Raw genomic sequence first — 27,740 nt, 5'->3', positions numbered from 1 at the left:
AGGTCACTGATGCAATAATCTTGAGGACCACCAGAACGTGTCCCAGAACCCTGGATGCCAGCTTTGAAGAAGAAGGCAAGCTAGCATCTATCTTGTTTTTTTCCTATGGCCCTATTTTCCACTCCCAAACATTAAGACCCATTCCTCTTCTCTCCCAGAGGAAAGCAGAGTCTTTAAGACATTACCCTCTGTGGCCTCCTTTGCTTGGCAAAACAATAAAAGCTATTCAGCAATAAAGTCTGCCTCTGCATTTCTATTTGGCACAGGTGAATAGGCTGAATTTTGGCTATGTAAAAGACATGAAATGAATTTACAAATAGATACACTGTGTGTGTGTGTGTGTGTGTGTGTGTGTGTGTGTGTGTGTGTGTGTGTGTGTGTGTGTGTGTGTGTGTCTGTCTTGCGGAGCGTGGCTGGAAGGAAATCTGTCTCCATCAGACAACTTATTTGACAGTCTACAGAAAAGAAAATTTGCATTGTTTTCAGCTAACTACTAATATTTAAATTTATAAAGCTTTAAAGTAGCTTTGTAAAAGATAATGAAAGTTTCATACTATTGACTTAAAAAGAAATGCACACCCTAATAGTTGAGACTTAAGTTTTATTCGGGGCAAAATGAGGACTTAAGCCTGGGAGACAGCACCTGAAGTAACTCTGAGAAAACTGTTCCCAGGAAGCAAGAAGGGAGTTAGGATATATAGGAGTTTTTGCAACAAAAGGCAGGTAGTAGGAACAAAAGATCAACAGAAGACCAGATATCTTAGGTTAAGGAATTTAGTGCTTTTTTATGGGAAGATGCAAGTCTTGGCTCACCAAAATCATTCCTTTGATATGCACCTCAGTTATCTGGGTTTTCACAGCCTGAGTTTCCTCAGGGCTTACTTCCGGAGTGGCTGTAGTCTTGACTCAAACCCAGCCGGAAGCCAGATTGGGACTTGAACCCACAGGGTTTTTTTGGTTTTCTTTTTTTGTTTTTGTCTTTTTAGGACCAAACCCACGGCATATGGCAGTTCCCAGGCTAGGGGTCGAATTGGAGCTTCAGCTTCAGCAATGCCAGATCTGAGTCCTGAGCTGTAATCCATAACCCACTGATGGAGGCCAGGGATCAAACCCGATCCTCATGGATCTCACAGATGCTAGTTGGATTCATTACCACTAAGCCATGACGGGAACTCTGAACCCACATTTTTTTAATTAAAATCACTCACCTAGTGTCTGGACTTACTGAAGTTCAGGTTCTTTGTATCTCAGTGCAGAAAGAATTCAGCGAGAGACAGTCCAGAAATAGATTTATTAAAATAGGATGCTCGTGAGAGACACAAGCGGGCAGACAAAGAAGCACTGCCCCAAGGATTGGGTGGGCTACATTTTTATAATCCAAGGAAGGTGGGGAGTAGGAAAAGACTGCCTCTTCTTCTTTCATCCAGTAGACCTCAGGCTTACATCACTAGCCCCTCCTTTGTGTCTGGTAAGAGCGTATTCAACCTTATGAGGTCAAACTAGGACTGTCTAGGTGCTTATTCCAGTCTGCTAGCAGAAGGGTGGTAACATATGCTAAAATAATTGAATCATCTCAGGTTTCCGTATCAAGAGGGTCTTCTACTTTGGAATGTCATCTTTCCCTGAAATTCCTGTCCTTGATCCTAAGGATCATTATTTCTGAACTTGAATGCACACCTTATTTTATCTTTCATTTAATGACCTGAGACATCTCGGGCTTTTATTTATGGTTTTTTGTTTTGTTTTGTCTTTTTGCCATTTCTTGGGCCACTCCCGCGGCATGTGGAGGTTCCCAGGCCAGGGGTCGAATCGGAGCTGTAGCTGCCGCCCTATGCCAGAGCCACAGCAGCGCGGGATCCGAGCCACATCTGTGACCTACACCACAGCTCACGGCAACGCCAGATCCTTAACCCACTGAGCAAGGCCAGGGATCAAGCCCACAACCTCATGGTTCCTAGTCGGATTCCTTAACCACTGCGCCACGATGGGAACTCCTATTTATGGTTTTAAAGTTAAGTAAGGCTGCTTCATTCTGATGGCTTTCTTGAGCCATTATTAGTTTACAGTGGTCTCCCAAAGTTCCTTAGGTTATCCTCTCTATCTGTTGGGACTCCTGCAAGTACCTGTATAGCTATCCTACTCTATCCCTAACAGCCTGATGGCTGCTAGATGGCAGGCATTCTTTGTTTCCTTCCTGAGTTTTCTCAGGGCTCACAGGCCACCCTGCACACATTTTTAGACGTTTACTACTGGTCTCATGAAGGTTACTACTAGTCAGGAGGAGCAGACATCAATCACCATGAAGGATTTTAGTACTTTTCTAGATACAAGGAAATGCAAGAATTGGGCTCATTGGAGTGCCCATTGTGGCTCAGGGGTAACGAACCCGACTGATATCCATGAGGATGCAGGTTTGATCCCTGGCCCCAGCATTGCTGTGAGCTGTTGTGTAGGTCACTGACATGGCTTGGATCTGGTGTTGCTGTCGCTACAGCATAGGCTGCCAGCTGCAGCTCCAATTCAACCTCTAGCCTGGGGGGGAAAAAAAAAGGAATTGGGCTCATAATATCTTCTAAAATCACCTAACTATCTGAAAACCTGTTCTGCCAGTTTTCCCAGAGCAGGGTGCCTGGCTCCTGATTTCCACCTTGAGCACCATGCCAGGGGTACTGTGGGTTGGCAGCTGCAGTGGTTCATAATTTAATCCATGTAGAGACAGATGCAAAGTGATGAAAAGTGCCAATTTCCAGTTCACAATACCCTATAGAATCAGATAAGCTAGAAGGGCATGCTCTATGCACATAGTTTTCTCCTGCAGACACCAAGTAATCTTTTTTGGTCCATTTCACAGTCTTTTGCATTACTTAAAGTGTTTTCAGGAGTTCTCGTTGTGGCTCAGTGGTTAAGAACCATGAGGTTGCGGGTTTGATCCCTGGCCTTGCTCAGTGGGTTAAGGATCCAGTGTTGCCATGAGCTGTGGTGTAGGTCACAGATGTGGCTCAGCCCCTCGTTGCTGTGGCTTTGGCATAGGCCAGTGGCTATAGCTCTGATTTGACCCCTGGCCTGGGAACCTCCATATGCCACGGGAGTGGCCCAAGAAATGGCAAAAAGACAAAAAGACAAAAAAAGGGGGGGGCGGTTTCAGTATGCATATTATACTTCAATTTTTTAAAGGTTATAATGAAGCTGATTAGTATCCATGAGGGTTCAATCCCTGGCCCCACTCAGTGGGTTTAGTGGCCCCTTGAGCTGTGGTGTAGGTTGCAGACACGGCTTGGATCTGACATTGCTGTAGCTGAAGCTCCAATTCAACCCCTAGCCTGGGAACTTCCATATGCTCTGGGTTCAGCCCTAAAAAAAAAAAAAACAAAAAAACCCCATAAAATTAAAGTTAGAGAGTTCTGTAACCCATGTATCAGTTTTCTCAAGTGTTTCCCAAGACTTCTCTAAATTCCTGAGAATTCCTAACTGACCAGATTTCCCCAAAGCGTCAACCTCTTGCCACATGGCTGGCCTCTGTCTTACTTCCTTCTCCCCACTCCCCTCTCCAGAGACAAACTATCTAGAAGGCCACTGTGGTGGGGGAGGGAAAAGTGGGAAAGGACGTCCAAAGATCTGCCTCTGAGAGTTCTCTCCTTGCCCTCTTTATCTGATTTTGTTTTAGCTCCATCCCCCACCTTCAGTCCCAGTTCCAGAAGCATCTGATCTTACTACTGTTAGAATGGCGGGGAGGAAGGAGGCAGAGGCTGGAGCAATGAGATTGAAAGCAGAGCTTATTGACCCAGAGTGGTTGGGAGCTCTGAGCAAGAAGACTCAGCACCCCCCACCACCCCACCCGTCTTTCCCCCACCCCCACCCCGACAGGGGAGTGTGTAGGGTTTTTTTTTTTATAGACAGGGGTCATTTTTGCTGAGCCATGGAGTCTTGAGGCTTGGGGCTATCTTTGTTCTAGGGAACTCCGTCCATACATGGGCCTGTTCGATAAGGAGTTTGCCTGTCTGGATTCACCAGGGTTTTGCTGATTTTTTTTTGTCTTTTTAGGCCTCATTTCATTTTCCACCTAAGAACTACCCCTGGACTTTTGAGGTTTCTGAGATATAAGATCAGATTAGCTCTCAGCTTTTCTTAACAGCTATCCAGAGATTTGGCATTTTTTAGGTTTGGCAAGAAAATAGCACCTATCTACTTTTCAGGTCCCAAATGTTGTCACTGGTATGCCGTTACCTGGTGTGTTCTTCCTGACCTTGTGAGCTAACTTTTCAAATAATCCCTTAATTTTGGTTTACTGGGTTTTGGAAGGGAACAAAATTTGATGTGTTGTTAAAGAAAAAAGTATCATCCTACCTGCTAAAAAGAAATGTTCAACATCACATTTGTTAAAAAAAACAGGAGTTCCCATCGTGGCTCAGTGGTTAACAAACCCAACTAGCATCCATGAGGATGTGGGTTTGATTCCTGACCTCACCCAATGGGTTAAGGATCCAGCATTGCCATGAGCTGTGGTGTAGGCAGGCAACTACAGCTCTGATTTGACCCCAGCCTAGGAACCTCCATATGCTGCGGGTGCAGCCCTAAAAAAGACCAAAAAAAAAAAATAATAATAATAAAAGTATGGCAGAGTTTATTCAAGGGGTCCATGGTGATGGCTATGGGTAGAGGGACCATTGCAATGGGGAAGAGGGATTGGGCTCAATTCCGAATACAGCATAAGCAAGTAGTCCTTTAAAGCCAAGGATCCAGGTGGGGGTCAGAGAAGAGAAAATTACTAAGAGAACCATCAGGAGGGAGAGGGGGACCAACCTAACAATAATTGCTGAAGGCAGACATCTTCTAGGCATGGTGGAGGAAGAATTACCAGAGAGTAGTAAGATGTGGAGGATGGGGGATTCTGGCTAAACTGATTTACCAGGATTCTTACTAAAATTGAGTTGAGGCCTAGTTGAAAAAGAGCTCAGAGTGTTGCTGAAACTCAGCCTCTGTTCACCGGTGTCAAATAAAAATGTATAATACTAAAATAAAAATAAAACAATAAATATAATAATATAATAAAAATGAGACAGCGTTTTGGATGAAGGAGAAAAAAAAAAAAAGTTTTTATTTCTTTGCCAGGCAAAGGAGGTCACAGCAGGCTAAGGCCTGAAAAACTGTGCCCTCCTTAGGGAGAGAACAGGAAGGGTTTCTTATAGTGGAAAGCAGGGCCACAGTTAAAGATCACGGTAGAGACAAGCTCACCTGCTTCAAAGCTGGTCTTTAGTGGTCCCAGGACTGGTTCTGGTGGTTTTCCTTCTTTCTAGAATGAAGAATGCTTCATCAAGTAGCCAACATCTTTCACTTGTTGGGGGTTTTAAGTCTACAGAAGAGCTGGAAGATATCCAGATATTGTTAAGTGTATCCCTGGAGGAGAAACCAGGCCCCTGCCCCAAGGCTGCACCATTGTTTCTTGACGGCTCCTCCCTGGTCTCTGCATCCCCTCCCTTCCCTGATTAGCAACTGTGTGAACCTGCACTTTGGAACTCAGGGAAGGTCTTGGAGGCTGAATGAGGCCTTCATCCTACTGACAAGATATGGGGGACATAGAAAGGCTTTTGTGCCCAGTAGCCCACCTGGGCCCTGCTTGGTTTTAAGAGGAGTCTCATTAGAATTTGGTCAAGGGGAGAATCTGTCAGTGTCACAAGCCTAATCTCTAAATATTCCCTTTACCAATTTTTTTTTTTTTAGCGCCATACCTGCAGCATATGGAAGTTCCCAGGCTAGGGGTTGAATTGCAGCTGCAGCTGCTGGCCTATGCCACAGCTCACAGCAATGCCAGATTCGTAACCCACTGAGAGAGGCCGGGGAGCGAACCTGTGTCCTCATGGATACTAGTTGGGTTGGTTTCCACTGAGCTACAATGGGAACTCCCTATCAAAATCTTTAAAAACGCTTCTGGTCTTTAAAAAAACAAGTCTAATTAAAGAAATATATATGTCTAACTTCACTGTAAAAAATGTGGTACTTATTCTTACCAATTCTTTGAAATGTGTTGAGACTACTTGAGGTCATTTTTTTTGTAACTGTATGATTAGAACTGTGTTTTCACTAATTTTGGGATACAATATTCTATGTATTTGTCCATTAAATCAAACATAGCTTTGCTCTTCAGCTATTCCATATCTTTATTAATTTTTTGGGGGGGGTGAGGATTCTATCAATTACTGAGATAGTTTAAAAATAATGGATTTGTCAATTCTCTGTTATTCTGTGAATTTTTGCTGCATATATTTTGAATCTCCATTATTAAAGACACAAAACTTTATGACTTTTTTTTCTTGGTGAATTAACTCTTTGTTATTGTTGTATAAAACAGTATCTTCTCTACCTCTAGTAATAGTTTTGGCCTTAATATTTTGTCTGTGTGTGTAAGAGAGAGAAAGAGACCAGGGAACTCCTATGCTAACTTCCTATAGTTAGTATTTGCCAGGTATATCTTTTTCCAAATTTCTACTTTTGAGGTTTGTGTATTTTTGTCTAGCATATAGCTAGATTTCCAAAACTGTAGTCTCACAGTACTTTCGACTGGAAAGTTCAGTCTATGTGTATATGTAGAGATTACTAATAGACTTGGATTTATTGCTACTATTTTCTTATGTATTTTTTACTTATCTAAATTTTTACATTTGTTGGTTTTTGGATTTCAGGGGGTTGGGGTTTTTTGGGTCCTTGTTTCTCTCCCTATTCCATCCTCTCTGCCTACTTGTTAGGAAATTGTACACTCTCTTAAGGGTTTAATCAGGGGCCATTTCCCTAGCAGAACAACCACAATGTATGCTGTTTCTAATGTAAGAATGACCTTATAGTCCTGGAGCAACTAATTCAAGGTATTTGTCTTAGTATAGTGGTAGGTTTTTACTTTGGTTCTGTCTGGGTTACTTTCACTTGATTAAATGAATTGTGAAGATTTTCATGTTTTGCAATATTTTAAAATAGCTCAGACAGCTCTCAAAGAGAAATAGAGTTGGACACTAAAGCCTTTTTTTTTTAAATGGCCACACCTGAGGTATATGGATGTTCCCTGGGCCAGGGACTGAACCTGAGCTACAGCTGGGGCAATGCCGGTTAAGCCACTGCACCTGGACAGGGATCAAACCCTTGCCTCCTCAAGGGTGACCTGAGCTATTGCAGTAGGGTTCTTAGCCACTGTGCCACAGAGGGAACACCAAGACATGATTTATTCAGTACTGTTGGTGGGGGGGGGGCATGTCTGGAGCACACAGTAGTTCCTGGGACAGGGATTGAACCCTTGCCACAGTAATGATCTGAGTCACAGCAGTTTTACAATGCCAGATCATTTAGCTGCTAGGCCACCAGAGAACTTCTTTTATTCAGTACTACTGCAGAAAGGGAAAGAGGCTTCAGTAAAAACTGAACTCAACTCCAATATTGCAAAGAGCTGAGGATTTACAGCTCCAACAAGCAGAGTAAGGAGAGGTCAGTGGATGGAAAATCACGAAAAAGAAGACAGAAAACACAGGGGATTCTTGCTAATCTAGCCTAACAAGATTCCCAAAGGCCAAGGACTTAGACATTAAGAGTAGGGGATGAGGAATTTGATCAGATATCAAGAATGGGAAATTCTTGGAGTTGCCTTTGTGGCTCAGTAGAAATGAACCCCACTATGGGCTTGATTTCTGGCCCCACTCAATGGGTTAAAGATCTAGCCTTGCTGTGAGCTTGGTGTAGGTCACAGACATGGCTGGGATCTGGTGTTGCTGTGGTTGTGGCTTTGGCTGGCAATTGCAGCTCTCATTTGACCCCTAGCTCAAGAACTTCCATATGCTGCAGGTGTGGCCATTAAAAAAAAAAAAAAAAAGAGAATGGGAGATTCTTTAAAAAAAGAAAAAGAGGAGTTCCTATGGTGGTGCAGAAGTAACGAACCTGTCTCATATCCATGAGGACATGGGTTCAATTCCTCGCCTTGCTCAGTGGGTTAAGAATCCCACATTGCGTGAGCTGTGGTGTAGGTCACAGATGCAGCTTGGATCCCTAGTTGCAGTAGCTGTGGCATAGGCCGGCAGCTACTGCTCCAATTTGACCCCTAACCTGGGAACTTCTATATGCTACGGGTGCGGCCCTAAAAAGACAGAAAAGGAAAAAAAAAGGAAGAAAAGGAAAGCTGACTTAGCAGGATTCTTGCTAAAACTGGGCTCCACAAGCAAAGGACTGGGCCCAAGCAGGAGGTCTAACAGAGAAAAGGGTTCAACAGAACCTTCCTAAAGCTTGGTCAAAGGTTGAGTCTTTGCCACACCAACAGAAAGAGGTACAGAAAACTAGCAGTTCTTTTTGGAAAAGCAGATATTACAATCTAAGCTACCATATTGATCAAATAACCAAATGTCACATTACTTCTCCAAATTCCAGAGGCAGATCTAGAGTAACTAACTCTGGCCACACATTTACCAGAGATTTTTTTTCCTGCATTCTATACAGGGGTGCTTTTAAGGCAAATAGAGCATACACTGAGCTAGAAAGAAGTTACAGTAATCACCATTCATGGAGAGCCCGCTATGTATCTGGTATGTTTCTACATCCATTCACTCTCCAGACAACTTTGCAAAGGACTCCTCTAGGCTCCCTTTATTTCAGAGAAGGAAAATGAGGCTTCGCCTGCTTCGCCTGTCTGCCCTTTCTCCCCTACCCGCGGCTTAGGAACCGACAGGCTCTAACGAGAGGCTTCTCTAGGGTAGCTTGGGTAAGGTCGCCGCGCAGTCCCCTCCCGGTTTGCCAAGCCACATCTCCACCAAAGCGACGTAGCCAATCCTAGGAGCCACCACCTTCCGTCCACTGGCACCGCCCTGCGCCCCTCCCACCCAACCCCCGTGGCGGGCCCGCGCCTGCGCATTCCGACGCTCGCGCCGCGCCCGGGCAGCTTTGTGGGATTTGTAGTGAGGCGCCGCGCTGGGACGTATTCGTCGGCTGGCTTCTCCCGCGGCAGCAGGGAGAGGGTGAGTACTGGGCCGTGGCGAGAGACGCCGGGGCAGGCGGACGCTGGAGGCCTGGGCAGGAGGAGTCCGGCCCGGCCCGGCGAGGCTCCTTAGCGGCAAGGGCGGGCGGCCTATGGGCCGCGACCTCCACTCCTGCGCAGCGCTGGGTCCCTAGCTCCAGGTGCGCCTCCTCTCGCCCTGGGAGCCCGGCCGGGTGGGAACGCCAAGAGCTGAGGGGCTAGACGCCGTCGTTCCGCCACCTGTCCCGGCAGCGGCGAGGGTAGGGAACTGGGCCTGGCGGCCCCGGGGCTGAGGGGCCGGTGAGGGGCCGAAGGTTCTGGAAGTCGCTGGGAACTTGGGTTCCTCCCCGCTGTGGGCTTTCCCTGGGACTCTCCTGGAAAGTCTCCAACCATGCGGGACCAGGTGAGGGGTCTCCGGGCGACGGCACCTGCCCTTCGTGGCAAGTTCGTGGGGGAGAACACGCAGTGAGGCCGAACAAACCGAAACGTAGGAGTTGGGAACAGAGAAAGGTTTATTGTCAGCGGCCATTCAGGGAGATGGGTGACTCGTGCTCTGAAAAGCCCCGAACTCCCCGAACTGGTTTTGTAAAGGGTTTTTCTTTTTTTTTTTTTTTGGGCCGCGCCCGTGGCATGCGGAAGTTCCGGGGCCAGGAACTGAACCCGAGCCACAGCAGTGACAACGCGGAATCTTTAATCCTAAGTGCTAGGACACAGGGAAACTCCTATAAAGCATATTTTTTAAAAGCCAGGTGGTGGTGGTGGTGGTGGTGGTGGGGTTGTCTCTGGGTAAGGGATCAGCTTCAGTTGAATTCTTTGATTGGTTGATGGTGAGCTAACAGGGTGGTGTCACAGGGGTTAACCTTACCAGTCCTTAGGCTCCAGGAGGTGGGGGGTGGGGGGGGTCCGGCCACGTGCTCGGAGTCATCAAGAAATTAATTAACACCTTCTATTTGGTGGTGGTCGGGGGTTTCACATTTGTAAAACAACTCAGGAAATGTGTTTCACTTACTGTTGTCTAGGTACTTGAGAGCGAAGCTAAAGCCGGGGCGGCGGTGGGGGGGAGCTATGGGGGAAGGGCTTGTCCCCGGGGAAGGCCCCCTTGGGTCCTGCTCTGTTACAGTTTGTAAGCGGTAGCTCAGGACGGCCCTCTGATTACGAGGGGCGATGCCATGGACTCCCCTTAATTCATATCTCATTAAGAATGAGGAGGCCAATCCTGAGCAGATTTCTACTTGAGGGAATCCTTTTCTCCCCGCCCCCCCCTTTTTTTGGCTGCGCCCACGGCATGCGGAAGTTCCCTAGCCAGGGATCAAACCCAAGCCACAGCAGCGACAACCGCTGGATCCTTAACCCGCTGCGCCACCAGGGAACGCCTATAGTGAACTTTTTTTGGTAAGAGGAAAAAAAAAAAAAAAAAAAAGGAGTGGCGTACGTTTGATCCCTGGCCCCGGAACTTAACACTTGCGGTGGGCACGGCCAAAATTTTTTTTTAAAAAGGTCAATATAGGACAATTGAAAGATTCAGAGGAATGAAAATGAAGAAAATCACTTGAAAATCTTCACTCTGTTATATGTGTATAAGCATAGAAATACCTCTGAACAAATAAATGGATATTAGTATACTTTTCTCCATTAACTTTAAAAAATGAGTTTTGGAGAGTTTCTGCCCAGCGGGTTAAGGAACTGGTGTTGTCTCTGGCAGCCTAGTGGGTTAAGGATTTGGCCTTGCAGCATCTGTTGATAGCAGCTGCAGCTCAGATTCGATCCCTGGCCCAGGAACTTCCTTGTGCCAAGGATGTGGCCAAATAAGATTGAGTTATGGAATATATTTGTAAGGGGTTTAAAGTGCACAAATCGTACGCTCTGTTATTTTTTAATAAACGTTTTTATCTGTGTAAGTACCACTTAAAATGCAGAATAAACTTAATATTTTGAAAATAGTTACTTAAAAATTTTTAAGAACAGTTGTGAATGAACATGAGGATGTCTGCTATACTTTTTTCTTTAAGGCCTTTGTGTTCTTTTTTGTTTTCTAGTTTTATAAACTATATAGGCTATCTGGCTACATATATATGCATTCTTGTCTCATTCTGTAAATTTCTTCAAGTGAAATTTCTGGGTCATACTGAAATGCTTTGATACCTCCTGTCCTATACTCTCTTTTTAAAATCAAATTTTTAAAAAAATTTTCTATTTTTTACTGTTATTTTTTTTAGGGCCCCCCCATGCAGCATATGAAAGTTCTCAGGCTAGGGGCTTACGCCATAGCAACAGGGGATCCGAGATGCATCTGTGACCTACACCCCAGCTTCTGGCAACACCAGATCCTTAACCTAGTTAGTGGGGCCAGGGATCAAACCTGCATCCTCATGGATATGAGTTGGGTTCTTAACCCTCTGAGCCACAATAGGAGCTCCATTTTTTATTTTTATTTTTTGTCTTTTGTCTTTTTAGGGCCGTACCTTTGGCATTGGAGGTTCCCAGGTTAGGGGTCTCATTGGAGCTGTTGCCGCTCTGCCCCAGAGCCACAGCAACGCCAGATCCAAGCCAAGTCTTTTTGACCTGCACCACAGCTCTTGGCAAACCACTGATCGAGGCCTGGGATGAACCTGAAACCTCATGGTTCCTAGTCGGATTGTTTCTGCTGCGCCACGACAGGAACACTCTTTTTTTTTTTTTTTTTTTTTTTTTTGTCTTTTTGCCATTTCTTGGGCCGCTCCCGCGGCATATGGAAGTTCCCAGGCTAGGGGTCGAATCGGAGCTGTAGCCACCAGCCTATGCCAGAGCCACAGCAACGTGGGATCCGAACCTTGTCTGCAACCTACACCACAGCTCACGGCAACGCCGGATCATCAACCCACTGAGCAAGGGCAGGGACCGAACTCGCAACCTCATGGTTCCTAGTTGGATTCGTTAACCACTGCGCCACGATGGGAACTCCGGAACACCCATTTTTTAATTTTTGGCTGGGCCCATGGCATGTGGAAGTCCTTGGGCCACTGCAGTGACAATGCTGGAGCCTTTACTGTCTGCCCGCAGGAGAACTGCATTTTGTTTTTAAATTGTGTGACTGATACACAAGTATATTTCCTTTCTATGTAGAAATATATTTTCGTATGTTCAGAGCAGGAAATCTTCTTATTAGGGTCTTTGGCATCATTGTTGGGGGGGGGGTCTTCTATTCCATATGTCTTAAAAATGTTCATATTTTCTTTCAATACTTGAGTTTCATTTTATGTGCAAATTCTTATTTTCCAAATAGTAAGCTATTTTTCCATGTTAATGAGTCATTCATTCTTCATTGTATGTATTTTTTCCTGAACTGTTGTGTTGGTAGGATTTTAATTTGTTCCATTAACCCTTTCCCCTGTTAAGACTATAATATCCATGAGAGTAGGAGTTTATATATGTGTGTATATATATATATATATTCATCCCTTGCCTTAATGGTGACTGGTACAGTAGGTGTCAACCATACATTTGGTGAAGGAGTAATTTTGCTTATTGAATAACACCATGTTCCAGTTATCATGGCTTTATAATGTCTTGTGGAAAAGTTCTCGCTCATCACTATTCCCTTTAAGAAATGCCCTGCCTGTTGTTGTATAACACAATTAACTTAAAAAAAAAAAAATCCTTTCCATAGTAAACTTTACAGAGTTATTATTTATGTATAACTGGTTTGGGAATGTGTTTATAAATTTCAGAGAAGTGACAAACTAGGATATCATGACATCCTATTCAGGAATATGATATGTCTTTGTTCAGCTTTCATTATATACCTTAAAAGCTTAGTAAATAAGAATGATAGTTTTCTTTATGCGGACACCCTCCACTTGATGATTTGGCTTATCTGTAGATATTATATTTTTTTTGTTGCTGCAGGAGTCTTCTATCTCATGTCTTTTCCTTCCCTCAGCTCTGCCTTTCCTCAGTATCCCCTGGGAAGGACCTCACAAGAAGGAATGAGAAGGCAGTGGCTGCTGGGCCTCTACCATTGGGAGTTCAGGTGAGCTCATTTTTTTCCCCCGCTACTCCTTGCTTCTATACTGTAGGTGGGCCTCACTGCGGAAGACAGAGCTGTTGAGATCTCTGAATGTTGGATGTTTTCCACAAAGCCCCCGTCACCACCGATCAGCTCTGTTCTCAGCTTCCTGGTACTTATTCATTATTCAGCTGGATGCCCTGGCCTGTTGGGCAGTTGGTATTGTTTGAGGGTCATAAAAGGAACAAAAGTTGTGTGAGATATGGTCCTGGTCCATATAGGGCTATGGACTCTGAGGGAACATACAAGGAACAGTTAGGATGATTGCACACATATATCCTAATAAGAATAAGTATGGTTAAGTACCTAGATTTTCAGTGTTCCAAGATATGAAGAAAGACCAGTGTGATGACCAGAAGAAGTTGTATTGGATAGGGATACCTGGAGAGAATTTACTGTAGTGGAGACAGTGTCCCAAATTTACATTCCTTGACTGCCATTTTTTTTTTTTTTTTTTTTTTTTTTTTGTCTTTTGTCTTTTGTTGTTGTTGTTGTTGTTGTTGTTGTTGCTGCTGCTATTTCTTGGGCCGCTCCCGCGGCATATAGAGGTTCCCAGGCTAGGGGTTGAATCAGAGCTGTAGCCACCGGCCTACGCCAGAGCCACAGCAAGGCGGGATCCGAGCCGCGTCTGCAACCTACACCACAGCTCACGGCAACGCCGGATCGTTAACCCACTGAGCAAGGGCAGGGACCGAACCTGCAACCTCACAGTTCCTAGTCGGATTCGTTAACCACTGCACCATGACGGGAACTCCTTGACTGCCATTTTTTTTTCTTTTTCTTTTTTGTCTTTTTAGGGCTACACCCATGGCACATGGAGGTTCCCAGGCTAAGGGATGATTCAGAGCTGCAGCTGCCGGCCTATGCCACACACAGCCACAGCAACTCTGGATCCCAGCCATGTCTGCGACCTACACCATACCTCACGGCAATGCCGGATCCTTAACCCACTGAGGGAGGCCAGGGATCGAACCTCATCCTTATGGATACTAGTCGGGTTCTTTACTGCTGAGCTGCAATAGGAACTCCTCAGTAGTCTTGATTTAGTTTTATTTAGTTAAAATAGTCCTGAACTAAATTTTTTTTTAAATCAGCTTCTTTTTTTTTTTTTTCAGATGTAATTTATATAGAATAACCCACTTAAAGCATATGAGTTTTGACAAATTTGGTGCACCAATATTACCACCACCACCAGCTATAGAACATTTTTACCACTCCAGAAAGCATCCACACCCATTTCCAATCCATGCCCCGCCCCCCAGGCAACCATTGGTTTAATTGCTTCATTCAGAATGTGTTTCCTAAAAATTTAGGCCCTTGTTTTATATAAATCAAAACATAAATAACAAAATGAGGAAACATAAATTGATATACTGATTGTTAGCTAATTTGTAGACCTTACTCCTTTTTTGCCACAAATATCCTTTATCTGGTCCAGGAACTAATCCATATCACAACTGGCATTTAGCTGTCCTGTCTTGTTAGACTCCCTTAATCTGAAACAGTTCCACTGTCTTTGATGACCTATCCTGATTGATTTGAGACATAGCAAAGTGCAGATGGTACCTTTTCCTTTTTTCAATCTTTCCTGGTATTATCATCTTTCGTACCTTGACTAGTGATGTGACAATGAATTGCCTGAGTATGACTTGTATTTGCCTTTAAATTTTATCTTTTTCTGAATATAGATATTAGGCATTATAGTTGCAAAAAAAAAATAATGCCATAAGATATAGATCTCAAATCCTCAGAAATAACTGTGGTTGTATGTTCTTCTGGCATTTTATTTATTTATTCACTTATTTTTGTCTTTTTATGGCTGGCACACCTGCGGCATATGGAGGTTTCCAGGCTGGGGGGTCAAACTGGAGCTGTAGCTGCTGGTCACAGCCACAGCAATGTGGGATTAGAGCTGCATCTGTGACCTACACCATAACTCATGGCAGTGCCAGATCCTTAACCAGAGATCGAACCTGCATCTTCACGGATGCTAGTCAGATTTGTTTCCACTGAGCCACGAGGGGAATTCCTTCTGGCATTTTAATATACCTTCATATATCTCCCCCCCCCCGCCTTTTTTTTTGTTGGGCCTGAGACATGTGGAAGTTCCCTAGTTCCCAGGCAAGGGATTGAACCTGGGCCACCGTCAGAGTTACTGCAGTGACAATGCAGAATCCTTAACTCCCTGAGCCAGTAAGGAACTCCTTTGACCATTTTTATATTGGGTTTATATATAAAAGAAGCCTTTTATGTAATATAAATATTAATCCTCTGGCATAAATTGCCATTCTTTGTCATTTTTCTTTTAAAATTTGTTTATTATCTGCTACAAGTTAAGTTTTTAAGTTTCATGCAGTTAACTTTCCATTTCCTTTATTTGGCTTTGGAATCATTGCTGTGAAAGGCTTTCTCTATCCTAGGATTATAGAAATTTTTTCTACATTTTTCTGTTAGTTTTGTTAAATTTAGATCCTTGAACTATTTGGAATTTATTGTGTAAAATGTGAGGTCCGAATCTAACTTATTTAACATAGCCTGATGAGGGATTTCATCACCTATCCTTTGGTGCAGTGGATATTTAGCACCTGCCTACCATGTGCTAAGCAATGTTCTAGATGCTGGGTAGATAGCAGGGAATGAGACAGGCAAAGCCTGTTTCTCTAGAAAGTGGAAGCAGTAATGAAGAAATACTGAGGATGTTAAGTGCTGTGATGACCACACAGCAGGGTGGCCTGGTAGAATGCGATGGGGGTCTGTTTTAGCTAGACAGAGCTGGAATGGCACCTCTGAGGAGATGGCATTCAGACTGTTATAACCTAGGAGTTCTCCCGTGGCAAAGCAGGTTAAGGATTTGGCATCACTGCAGCAGCCTGGGTAACTACTTTGGCACAGGTTTGATCCCAGGTCCCCAGGAACTTCCACATGCAGAAATCCCCCAAACTGTTGTAATCTACTAGAATGATCTATTAAATAATCTACTTATTCTCCATACATTTGAAATGCTGTCTTTAAAATATACAAATATATGTACATATACACATGAGTTTATTTTTCTGCATTCTCTTCTGTTTCTCTTTGTACTACAGTGCCATACTATTTTACTTGTTTTATTTTTAATTTTTTCATTATAGTTAATTTTTTTTTTTTTTTTTTTTTTTTTTTTTTTTTTTGTCTTTTTGCCATTTCTTGGGCCACCGCTGCGGCATATGGAGGTTCCCAGGCTAGGGGTCGAATCAGAGCTGTAGCTGCCAGCCTACGCCAGGGCCACAGCAACACAAGATCCGAGCCATGTCTGTGACCCACACCACAGCTCACAGCAACGCTGGATCATCAACCCACTGAGCAAGGGCAGGGACCAAACCCGCAACCTCAGGGTTCCTAGTCGGATTCGTTAACCACTGCGCCATGACAGGAACTCCCCATTATAGTTAATTTAAAATGTTCTTTCAATTTCTGCTGTGTAACAAAGAGACCCAGTTATGCATATATATATATACACACATATTCTTTTTACTCATATTTTATCATGTTCTATCATAAGTTATTGGATATAGTTCCGTGTGCTACACCAGGATCTCATTGTTTATCCACTCCAAATGCAATAGTTTGCATCTACTAACTCCAAACTCCTGGTCAATCATACTCCCTCCTCCTTGGCAACCATAAGTCTGTTCTCCATGTCCATGAGTTTGTTTCTTTTTTTTTTTTTTTTTTTTTGTCTTTTGTTGTTGTTGTTGTTGCTATTTCTTGGGCCGCTCCCTCGGCATATGGAGGTTCCCAGGCTAGGGGTTGAATCGGAGCTGTAGCCACCGGCCTACGCCAGAGCCACAGCAACGCAGGATCCGAACCTTGTCTGCAACCTACACCACAGCTCATGGCAACGCCGGATCGTTGACCCACTGAGCAAGGGCAGGGACCGAACCCGCAACCTCATGGTTCCTAGTCGGATTAGTTAACCACTGCGCCACGACGGGAACTCCTGTTTCTTTTTTTGTAGATAGGTTCATCTGTACTGTATTTTATATTTCACATATAAGTGATATATGGTGTGTTTGTCTTTTTCTTTCTGACTTACTTCACTTAGTATGAGAATCTCTAGTTGCATCCATGTTACTGCAGATGGCATTATTTTGTTCTTTTTTTATGGCTGAGTAGTATTGTACTGTATATATATATATATATACCACATCTTAATCCATTCATCTATCAATGGACATTTAGGTTGTTTCCATATCTTGGCTATTGTAAATATTGCTAAAATGAATATAGAGGCACATGTATCTTTTTGAGTGAAAAAGTTTTATTTGGAGAGAGAGAGACACACACACACACACACACACACACACACACACCCACCCCCCCCCAGGAGTAGTATTGCTGGATCATATGGTAGTGTTTTGTTTTGTCTTGTTTTTTTATAGGCAAGAAGTAGATTTATTAAGGTAGGACACTTGTGAGAGATGCAAGTGGGTAGGCAAGGAGGCTCTGCCCATATGGTAGTTACATATATTGCTTTCTGAGGTACCTCCATAGTGTTCTCCTTAATAGTTGTACTATTTTACTTGTTTTAGAATTTATTTTGTTATTTTTATAACACAAATCACCCTGTTTTTCTTTTCAAAATTGTGGCTGCTGTAATATTCTTAGACATTTATCCTTATAGTCATATTTTATTAACTATTGATAAGTTCTGGAGTTCCCGTCATGGTGCAGGGAAAACAAATGTGACTAGTATCCCTGAGGACGCAGGTTCAATTCCTGCCCTTGCTTGGTGGGTTAAGGGTCTGGTGTTGCTGTGAGCTGTGGTGTAGGTCATAGACTTGGCTCAGATCTGGCATTGCTGTGGCTTAGGCCAGCAGCTGTAGCTCTGTTTGAACCCCCAGCCTGGGAACCTCTAAATGCTGCAGGTGTGGTCCTGAAAAGACAAAAAGCAAAACAGAAGTTCTAACAAAAACAGTTACAAAGAAAAAATATGAAATTTTGATTTGGATTCTGTTATATCACTTTGAGGAAGATTACTATCTTTACAATGTTTATTCTTCCTATTTAGCCAAAAAGTTATCCTTTATTTTATTTAGATTTTTCATTATGGCTTCTGTTAACTGTGATCATGAGGTTCTTGCATATTCCTATTAAGTGTATTCTGAGGTGTGATGTTTTTTCTTTTTTCTTTTTAAATAATGGCTGTACTCGTGGCAGATGGAAGTTCTCGGTCCAGGGATTGAATCCCAGAAGCAGCCATTGCAGTCAGTTTGCATTCTTAATCCACTGCTGACAGTGGGAACCTCTTTTTTTGTTTGTTTGTTTACATTTTTTGAAAAAAGATTCTTTTCAATTGAAGTACGGTTAATTTACAATGTTGTGTTAATTAGGTATTTTTTTTTTTTTTGCTATTGTGATTGGAATTTTACAATGATAGTGACTGTTTAAAAAAAAAGAATAAATTAGGTTGCTAAGAATCATATCTGAAGACATTTTGCTGCTTTAACGCCTGAAACTTCCTCATCTGTCCCATCTTTCTAAGTTGTACTTTCATTGTTAAAATATCCCTATTCTGGAGTCCCATTGTGGCACAGTAGAAATGAATCCGACTAGTATCCATAAGGATGCCGGTTCGATTTTTTTTTTTTTTTTTTTTTAAGGGTCCCACCCACGCAGCATATGGAAGTTTGCAGGCTAGGAGTTGAATCGGAGCTATAGCTGTTGGCCTACACCACAGCAACATGGGAACCCAGCCACGCCTGCATCTACACCACAGCTCACAGCAAGGCCGGGTCCCAGACCCACTGAGCTAGGCCAGGGATTGAACCAGCATCCTCATGGATACTAGTCAGATTTGTTTCCCTTGTGCCACAACTGGAACTCTGGAGGATATGGATTCGATCCCACACGGCTCAGATCCCACCTTGCTGTGGCTGTGGTGTAGGCTGGCAGCTGTAGCTCCTCTTCAACCTCTAGCCTGGGAACTTCTCTATGACACAGTGTGATCCTACAAACAAACAATAAATAAACAAACAATCCCTATTTGTTAACCCTTTTAAAGAATAACTATCAAAAAAGCCTGCTTGGAGTTCCCGTCGTGGCGCAGTGGTCAACGAGTCCGACTAGGAACCATGAGGTTGCAGGTTCGGTCCCTGCCCTTGCTCAGTGGGTTAACGATTGGCTGTGGTGTAGGTTGCAGATGCAGCTCAGATCCTGCGTTGCTGTGGCCCTGGCGTAGGCTGGTGGCTACGGCTCCAATTAGACCCCTAGCCTGGGAACCTCCATATGCCACGGGAGCGGCTCAAGAAATAGCAAAAAAAGACAAAAAAAAAAAAATGCCTGCTTGTTTGAAACACCATGAGTTACCTTGTGCCTAATGTAGTGCTAGGAAACAATCTTTATTTTTTTATTTTATTTTTTTTATTTTCCCACTGTACAGCAAAGGGGTTAGGTTATCCTTACATGTATACATTACAATTACATTTTTCCCCCAGCCTTTCTTCTGTTGCAACATGAGTATCTAGACAAAGTTCTCAATGCTATTTAGCAGGATCTCCTTGTATATCTATTCTAAGTTGTGTCTGATAAGCCCAAGCTCCCGATCCCTCCCACTCCCTCCCCCTCCCATCAGGCAGCCACAAGTCTTTTCTCCAAGTCCAAGATTTTCTTTTCTGAGGAGATGTTCATTTGTGCTGGATATTAGATTCCAGTTATAAGTGATATCATATGGTATTTGTCTTTGTCTTTCTGGCTCATTTCACTCAGGATGAGATTCTCTAGTTCCATCCATGTTGCTGCAAATGGCATTGTCATTCTTTTTTATGGCTGAGTAGTATTCCATTGTGTATATATACCACATCTTCCGAATCCAGTCATCTGTCGATGGACATTTGGGTTGTTTCCATGTCCTGGCTATTGTGAATAGTGCTGCAAAGAACATGCGGGTGCATGTGTCTCTTTTAAGTAGAGTTTTGTCCGGATAGATGCCCAAGAGTGGGATTGCAGGGTCATATGGAAGTTCTACGTATAGATTTCTAAGGTATCTCCAAACTGTTCTCCATAGTGGCTGTACCAGTTTACATTCCCACCAACAGTGCAGGAGGGTTCCCTTTTCTCCACAGCCCCTCCAGCACTTGTTATTTGTGGATTTATTAATGATGACCATTCTGACTGGTGTGAGGTGGTATCTCATGGTAGTTTTGATTTGCATTTCTCATATAATTAGCGATGTTGAGCATTTTTTCATGTGTTTGTTGGCCATCTGTATATCTTCTTTGGAGAAAGGGAGAAAACATCTTAAGAGATTAACTGTAGACACATTTTAGGACCTAGAGATTATCATACTGAGCAAAGTAAGTCAGACACAGACAGAATAATACAATATGATATCACTTATATGTGGAATCTAAAATACAACACAACACAAATGAATTTATCTATGATACACTCACAAGCAGAACAGACTTTTTGCTAAGGGAGAGCAGGGGTGAGGGATGGATGGATTGGGAGTTTGGGGTTAGCAATGACAGAGTATTACATACAGGATGGGTAAACAACAAGATGACAAGGAAATATATTCAGGATCCTGTGATAAACCATAATGGAGAAGACTATACACAAAACAATCCCTTTGCTTGTACGGCAGAAATTAACACAGCATTGTAAATCTTCATTTTATGAACAACACAGTTAAGTTTCACTTCAGTCTCTATACAGGATTCCATAGTACTTTTTTTTTTTTTTTTGGTCTGTGGAACTTTCCAGGCCACCGTTCAAACCTGCACCACAAGGGAATTTCCAAACAATTCATAGTAGGCACAAACTGGCACTCAATGGGGCCCTAAACTTAGGCGTCCAAAATCTAGGAAAGTGGGGAAGACCTAGCCCACAGGAGTCTGAATGTTAAGCTTTTGATTCTTACAAATATGTTCAGCTAATAAGGCATTTACCTTGTTATTAATTTATTAAAAGCAGAGTCTTCTTTTTTTTTTTTTGCTTTTTAGGGCTGCCTTCACAGCATATGGAGGTTCCCAGGCTAGGAGTCGAATCGGAGCTACAGTCGCCGACTTACACCATAGCTCATGGCAACACTGGATCCTTAACACACAGAGTGAGGTCAGGGATCGAACCATTGACCTCATGGTTCTAGTCAGATTCGTTTCCACTGTGCTACAACAGGAACAAAATAGATTCTTTTTTGAAAGAAAATGTCATATTTCTGATGTTATCTTTCACAAAGAAGGAGCTTATGTTTTATTTCCCATGTATTCTCTTATCTGATATGTTCTCCCTGCATTCTTTTTGTTTGCTTTTGCCTGCTACATCTTGTCTTTACCTGCCCCCTACTCCCTGCACCTGTTTTTTACTTTTCAGCTTGGGTATTAGATGTATTTCTTGTATGTGCATTAATCATTGGATTTTATTTTTATTTTTATTTTTTTATTTTTTATTTATTTTATTTTATTTTTTGCCTTTTTGTCTTTTGTTGTTGTTGTTGTTGTTGTTGTTGTTGCTGCTATTTCTTGGGCCACTCCCGCGGCATATGGAGGTTCCCAGGCTAGGGGTGGAATCGGAGCTGTAGCCACCGGCCTACGACAGAGCCACAGCAACGCAGGATCTGAGCCGCGTCTGCAGCCTACACCACAGCTCACGGCAACGCCGGATCGTTAACCCACTGAGCAAGGGCAGGGACCGAACCCACAAACTCATGGTTCCTAGTTGGATTCGTTAACCACTGCGCCACGACGGGAACTCCTGGATTTTAAACCAGTTGTTCAGTTTTGTCTTTTAATAGATAAAAACCCAATTACATCTGTTTTTGTACGCAAGTATTTTGGTGGTTTTTTTTTTTTTTTTTTTTTGTCTTTTTGCTATTTCTTTGAGCCGCTCCCGCGGCATATGGAGGTTCCCAGGCTAGGGGTTGAATCGAGGCTGTAGCCACCGGCCTACACGAGAGCCACAGCAACGTGGGATCCAAGCTGCATCTGCAACCTACACCACAGCTCACGGCAACGCCAGATCGTTAACCCATTGAGCAAGGGCAGGGACCGAACCCGCAACCTCATGGTTCCTAGTCGGATTCGTTAACCACTGCACCACGACGGGAACTCCTGGTTATTTTTTTTTTCTTTGGCCATGCCTGGGACATGTGGAAGTTCCTGGGCCAGGGATTGAACTCATGCCACAGTAGTGACCCAAGCCTCTTCAGTGACAATGCCAGATCCTTAACCTGCTGGGCCACCAGGGAACTCCTCGAATGAAAACCTTTTCCATAGTTTTATTTCCACGACTTGTTCCTTCTTTCCATACAGTCTTATCTCTCATCTGTTTGACAAGATGTTTGAAGTAATTTCATCTGGCTGCTTCTGATTCCTATCTTCCCTTTATTTTATCCACTGTAAGCTGGCTTCTTCCTTCATCCCTCTGTTGAAATTAGTCTTTTTCAGTCATGGTGCTGTTTGGCCTACCCAGGTTCTTTTTTTTTTTTTTTTTTTTTTTTTTTTTTTTTGGTCTTTTTGCTATTTCTTTGGGCCGCTTCTGCGGCATATGGGAGTTCCCAGGCTAGGGGTCGAATCGGAGCTGTAGCCGCTGGCCTACGCCAGAGCCACAGCAACGCGGGATCCGAGCCGCGTCTGCAACCTACACCACAGCTCACGGCAACGCCGGATCGTTAACCCACTGAGCAAGGGCAGGGACCGAACCCGCAACCTCATGGTTCCTAGTCGGATTCGTTAACCACTGCGCCACGACGGGAACTCCCCTACCCAGGTTCTAAGAGTGTTGGCCAATGCCCTCCTGGAAACCCTCTTTCCCTAGAGATTTAGTCCTCAGTCTCCTTTCTTTTTTTTTTTTTTTTGTCTTTTGTCTTTTGTTGTTGTTGTTGTTGTTGTTGCTATCTCTTGGGCCGCTTCTGCGGCATATGGAGGTTCCCAGGCTAGGGGTTGAATCGGAGCTGTAGCCACCGGCCTACGCCAGAGCCACAGCAACGCGGGATCCGAGCCGCGTCTGCAACCTACACCACAGCTCACGGCAACGCCGGATCCTTAACCCACTGAGCAAGAGCAGGGACCGAACCCTCGACCTCATGGTTCCTAGTCGGATTCGTTAACCACTGCGCCACGACAGGAACTCCCTCAGTCTCCTTTCTGCCTTTGTCTCACTTTCTTGCTGAGTGATGGTTCCTAGGGTCTCTTTGGCCTTCTTATTTACAACATGGGGAGTTGGGTGGCCTTGGGTTCAAGCTGTATGATCTTGGAGAGGTTATTTAATTTTTTTGGTCTTCAGATTGATTCATCATTTTATAAAGATCCTCATCTATAGAATGACTTTAATGCTATCATCTAGCAGGTTGTCATCTAGATTAAATGAGCTGATACATGTGTGAATATCCTGTGGGTACAGAACTGGGTACAAATGCAAGTATTCGTTTACAGTGACTGCCACTGGTGCCTTCTCCTTGGGTGAAGGAGAAATGAGTAGCTTTTATTGCTTTGCAAGGCAAAGGAGGCCATAGAAGGCTAATGCCCTAAAGACTGGAGATAATAGGAAGGGGGTCTTATATTTTGGGAGTGGAAAATAGGGCCACAGTTAAGGATCAGGGTAGAAGCAAGCTTGCATGCTTTTTCAAAGTTGAGTTGTGGACCTGGGACTAGCTTTGGTGGTCCTGGAGATTATTTTATGGCACTGTGACCTTTCTGGAATGTAGAATACTTCATCAAATAGTTAACATCTATCATTTGTTGGTGGTGGGGGTGGGGGGTTAGTTCTTCGGAAGATCTCAAAGATACAATCACATGTTTCTTCCTTGAGGCAGAACCAGGACCCTGCCCCAAGGCTGCACTGTTGTTTCTTGACTGCTCTTTGTCTCTACATCCTCTCCCTTTGATTAGCGACTGTTTGAACCTACCATTTGGAACTCAGGGAAGGTCAAGGAGGCTGAGTAAGGCCTAGTTCCTACAAGCAAGAAATGGGGAAGGAACATAAAAAGTTTTTTGTGCCCAGGAGCCCCCAGGGTCCTGCTCAGTTTCACCACTCAGTGTTCCCTCATACTGGTCAGGGAAACAGAACCAATAGGACATATGTCAATACAGAGATTGCAAGGAATTGGCCCACACGATTATGGAGGATGAAGAGTCCCCATGATCTGCCATTTGCACTTTCCAGGAAAGCCAGTGTAAGTCCTGGTCTGTAGGCGCAAGAACCTAGAGCATTGGTGTCGGGGCAGGAGTTGGCCCTCAGCTCAAGCTGAGAGAAAAGTTGCCCTTCCTCAGGCTTTTTGTTCTACTCAGTGGATTGGATGATGCCCTCCCACCTCTGCTTTACCTGCTTTACTGATTCAGATAGGAGCACTCTCATAGAAACACCCAGAAGTAATACTTTACCACTTGTCAGGGCAGACCTTAGCTCAGTAAAGTTGACTCATGAAATTAAGCATCAAACTCATTAAACAGCAAATGCTTACAGGATTTTATTTTCTAGCCCAAGGGCTAGGAAATCAAATGCTTACAGGATTTTATTTTCTAGCCCAAGGGCTAGGAAAGAAGGCTGAAATGGGCTTATAAATTTGAAATGACATTTTCTTTCTTTTTTCTTTTCTTTTTTTTGGTTTTTAGGGCCACACCTGCGGCATATGGAGGTTTCCAGGTTAGGAGTCAGAGCTGCAGGTTGTGGCCTACATCATAGCCATGCCAGATCTGAGCCCTGTCTGCAACCTACACCTCAGCTCATGGCAATTCGGGATCCTTAATCCACTGAGCAGGGCCAGGGATCGAACCTACATCCTCATGGGTAATTAAGTGGCTTTGTTTCCACTGAGCCACTGTGGGAACACCCTAAAGTGACATTTTCAAGCCAGCCTGGGTGTTTTTTTGCTTGTCTAGATGTATCCTCTTTGCAGCTGCTTTCCCCCCATTAACTGGAATTCCAAGCAGTTGTTGTAAAACCTGAAATTCCATGTGCTACTTTTGCAACTCTCAGAGCTCCAAGAAGTCCAAAAGATTTACCTTGCTCTCTCTGGATATGTGCTCACCCAGTGGGAAAGGCTCCCCAACCCACTAACTCCCCTAAAACCTAGCCAGGCACACCCTTCCTAATCCTAATGAGTTTCTTCTCCCTGCCAGCCCACAAAATTGCTGAAACACAGCCGTCGCATCTTCCCATTGTAATCACCCTCTTGTCAGTACAAAGCCCCTGCTGGATCGCTGTTCTCAGAGAAACCTCAAAGTGACCCTTCATGGCTTAGAGAGTCCTCCCCCAGTTGTGAGGATATGTGGCTAGTGAACTGCTGTCAGTCTCACTATCCAAGGCTGGGTGTCATGTGTTTGGTCATGTGTTTTTTAGAGTGAGGAATCCCTCCTTCTTGGACAGGGTGAATAGGAGGGACCAGAACACCACCTGCTCTTCTCTTAGTGCTACTTTCCAGGGCTGGGTGTCACCTGTTTGGTCGTGTTGTGCTATTTAGGGAATCCCTCCTTCATCAACAGGGCGAATAAGAAGGACCAGAATACAACCTGCTCTTCTCCAGTGCTAATCTAGAACAGCCTTCATTTTTTTTTTTTTTTTTTTTTTTGCTATTTCTTGGGCCGCTCCCGCGGCATGTGGAGGTTCCCAGGCTAGGGGTCTAATCGGAACTGTAGCCGCCGGCCTACGCCAGAGCCACAGCAACACGCGATCCGAGCCGCATCTGCAACCTACACCACAGCTCACGGCAATGCCGGATCGTTAACCCACAAGCAAGGGCAGGGACCGAACCCGCAACCTCATGGTTCCTAGTCGGATTCGTTAACCACTGCGCCACGACGGGAACTCCCTAGAACAGCCTTCAGTGTCACTATTATATACTTAAACCTCTGATTCCTGCTCTTAAATACCAAAGCCCTTTCTATATTTATGTCATTACTTCATGATAATGTGTTTTTGTTGCAGATGTTTTAGTTTCCTTTGGAGGATAAGACATTTTTCCCTCACAGATCTCTTTATCCCGTCCCTTCTAAGTCTGGTTGTTAGTTCACTTTCCTCAGAGGGTGTTAACCTGTATAATCCTTTGATGAACAGGAATTTATAATTCTAGGAATCTGGCATTCAAGGCTGTGTTTGGATTTCACCTGGGAGGAGTAGATTCATTTAGATTCTGCTCAGAGGAACTTAACATGGGAAAGTGATGCTGGAGAACTATAGGAACCTGGTTTCTCTGGGCAAAGACTACTTATAACTTAAAACCTGCCCATAGCTATCATTCCTGCCCTTGACATATAGCCTCTGAAATTCATGAATTCATACTTGAAAATCCTGATGTAACTGGGCATCCTTTTAGGTTAGTTGCTTGGTGTCCTCCCTTTCAAGGTCTTTTTCTGTAGAGAATGGAAATGGGAAACCTCAGAAGCTACACCTTGCTTTGTTACAGAAGCCCTGAAGGGGACAGAATAAGACCAGCTGGGAGGGTTTGTTTGGTTTTTTTGTTTGTTTGTTTTTAATGGCTGCACCAATGCTACATGGAAGTTCTGGGTCAGGGATTGGATCCCTGACAGCAGGAACTCTGGGGGAGTGGTTTTTATGCTCAATTCAGAACCCAAATTTGGTGTCTTTCCTCCCAAGCAGGGCATCAGCTTTCCAAACCAAATGTGATTTCTCAGCTGGAGCAAGAACTGAGAATTGATGACAAAAGAGCATCCAGGGTGCATCTCCCCAGGTAAGGATCAGGCTGCAAGGACTTGCTCCATGAGTGTCACCTTGGAGAAACCACTTCAGAGATCCCTGGGTCATTTGAGACCTGCTCAGGATGTCACTCATCCTGCCTAGGTCTTGCATACCTCCTTACCCTGGAAGGAGCTAATAATGTCTCTTGGGTATAGGAGTTCCTAAGTATGTAGTGCTGGAACAGGACTGACCTGTCAGTAAATGTTAGCAGTTACTTATTTCCTCCACTGTCTTCCTCTGTACTTTGAATGCTTGTCTTTCTGTCTCCCTTTACTTTATTCTCTTTATTCTTGTCCCAAGTTTTCTCAGTCTCAATGTCTATATTCATTCATAGCTTCCTTTCCATTATTCACTTAAGTATTTGTCAACTTGTTTTGTTTTCTTTTTTGGTTGTGCCCATGGCATGTAGAAGTACATGAGCCACTGCAGGGACCCAAACTGCTTCAGGGACAACACTGGATCCTGCTCCACAAGGGAACTCTCTTTAATGGAAACTAACACTTCATCTGCATTGTATAGTTTTATATAGTCTTCATTTAAAAACAAATGAATTTTGGGGGTTCCTGCCGTGCCACAGTGGAAACAAGTGTGACTAGGAATCATGAGGTTTCAGGTTCAATCCCCGATCTTGCTCAGTGAGTTAAGGATCCAGCGTTGCTGTGGCTTTGTATAGCCTAGGCTGGCAGGTGTAGCTCTGATTGGACCCCCTAGCCTGGGAACCTCCACATGCTGTGAGTGTGGCCCTAAAAAGCAAAACAAAAACAAATGAGTTCAGTCTTGTTGTTTTCACTAGTAACCTTATATTTTATATATTCCTCATTCCTAAATTTTTACTCTGCATCTATTACCTATTCAGTCCTATTCTCTAATACTAATACTTCTTAATCTTTGTTCTCTGCCTTCTAATTCTCCTCATAACTGAAATTTCTCTTTCAGATATTTTCACTGACTTTGACAAAATACACTTTTATACGTTATCTTTTCTACTCATTGTGAAAGTGTTGGTCATCACTTCCTTTTATACCTTGTTTAAATTAA

General features: G+C 43.8%; 1 protein-coding gene across 3 annotated transcripts in view; it reads left to right on the top strand.

Moving 5' to 3' along the window:
• LOC100620238 (zinc finger protein 454) overlaps nt 8,864–27,740 on the top strand; it is a 58,225-nt gene continuing 39,348 nt past the window's right edge. Inside the window, exons 1-3 of one of the 3 annotated variants that reach the window (XM_013987541.2) lie at nt 8,864–8,981; nt 12,900–12,989; nt 26,604–26,694. The gene's annotated coding sequence lies outside the window, so the exon portion shown is untranslated. Of the gene's footprint in view, nt 8,982–12,865; nt 12,990–26,603; nt 26,695–27,740 lie in introns of all 3 variants that reach the window. The other 2 variants (XM_021084339.1, XM_021084340.1) reach the window with 2 other exon arrangements.

Source organism: Sus scrofa, chromosome 2 (genome assembly GCF_000003025.6).
Source record: "Sus scrofa isolate TJ Tabasco breed Duroc chromosome 2, Sscrofa11.1, whole genome shotgun sequence".
Lineage (NCBI taxonomy): Eukaryota > Metazoa > Chordata > Mammalia > Artiodactyla > Suidae > Sus > Sus scrofa.
The sequence above is the reverse complement of the archived record's forward strand: the minus strand, read 5'-3'. Positions and strand labels throughout refer to the sequence as shown.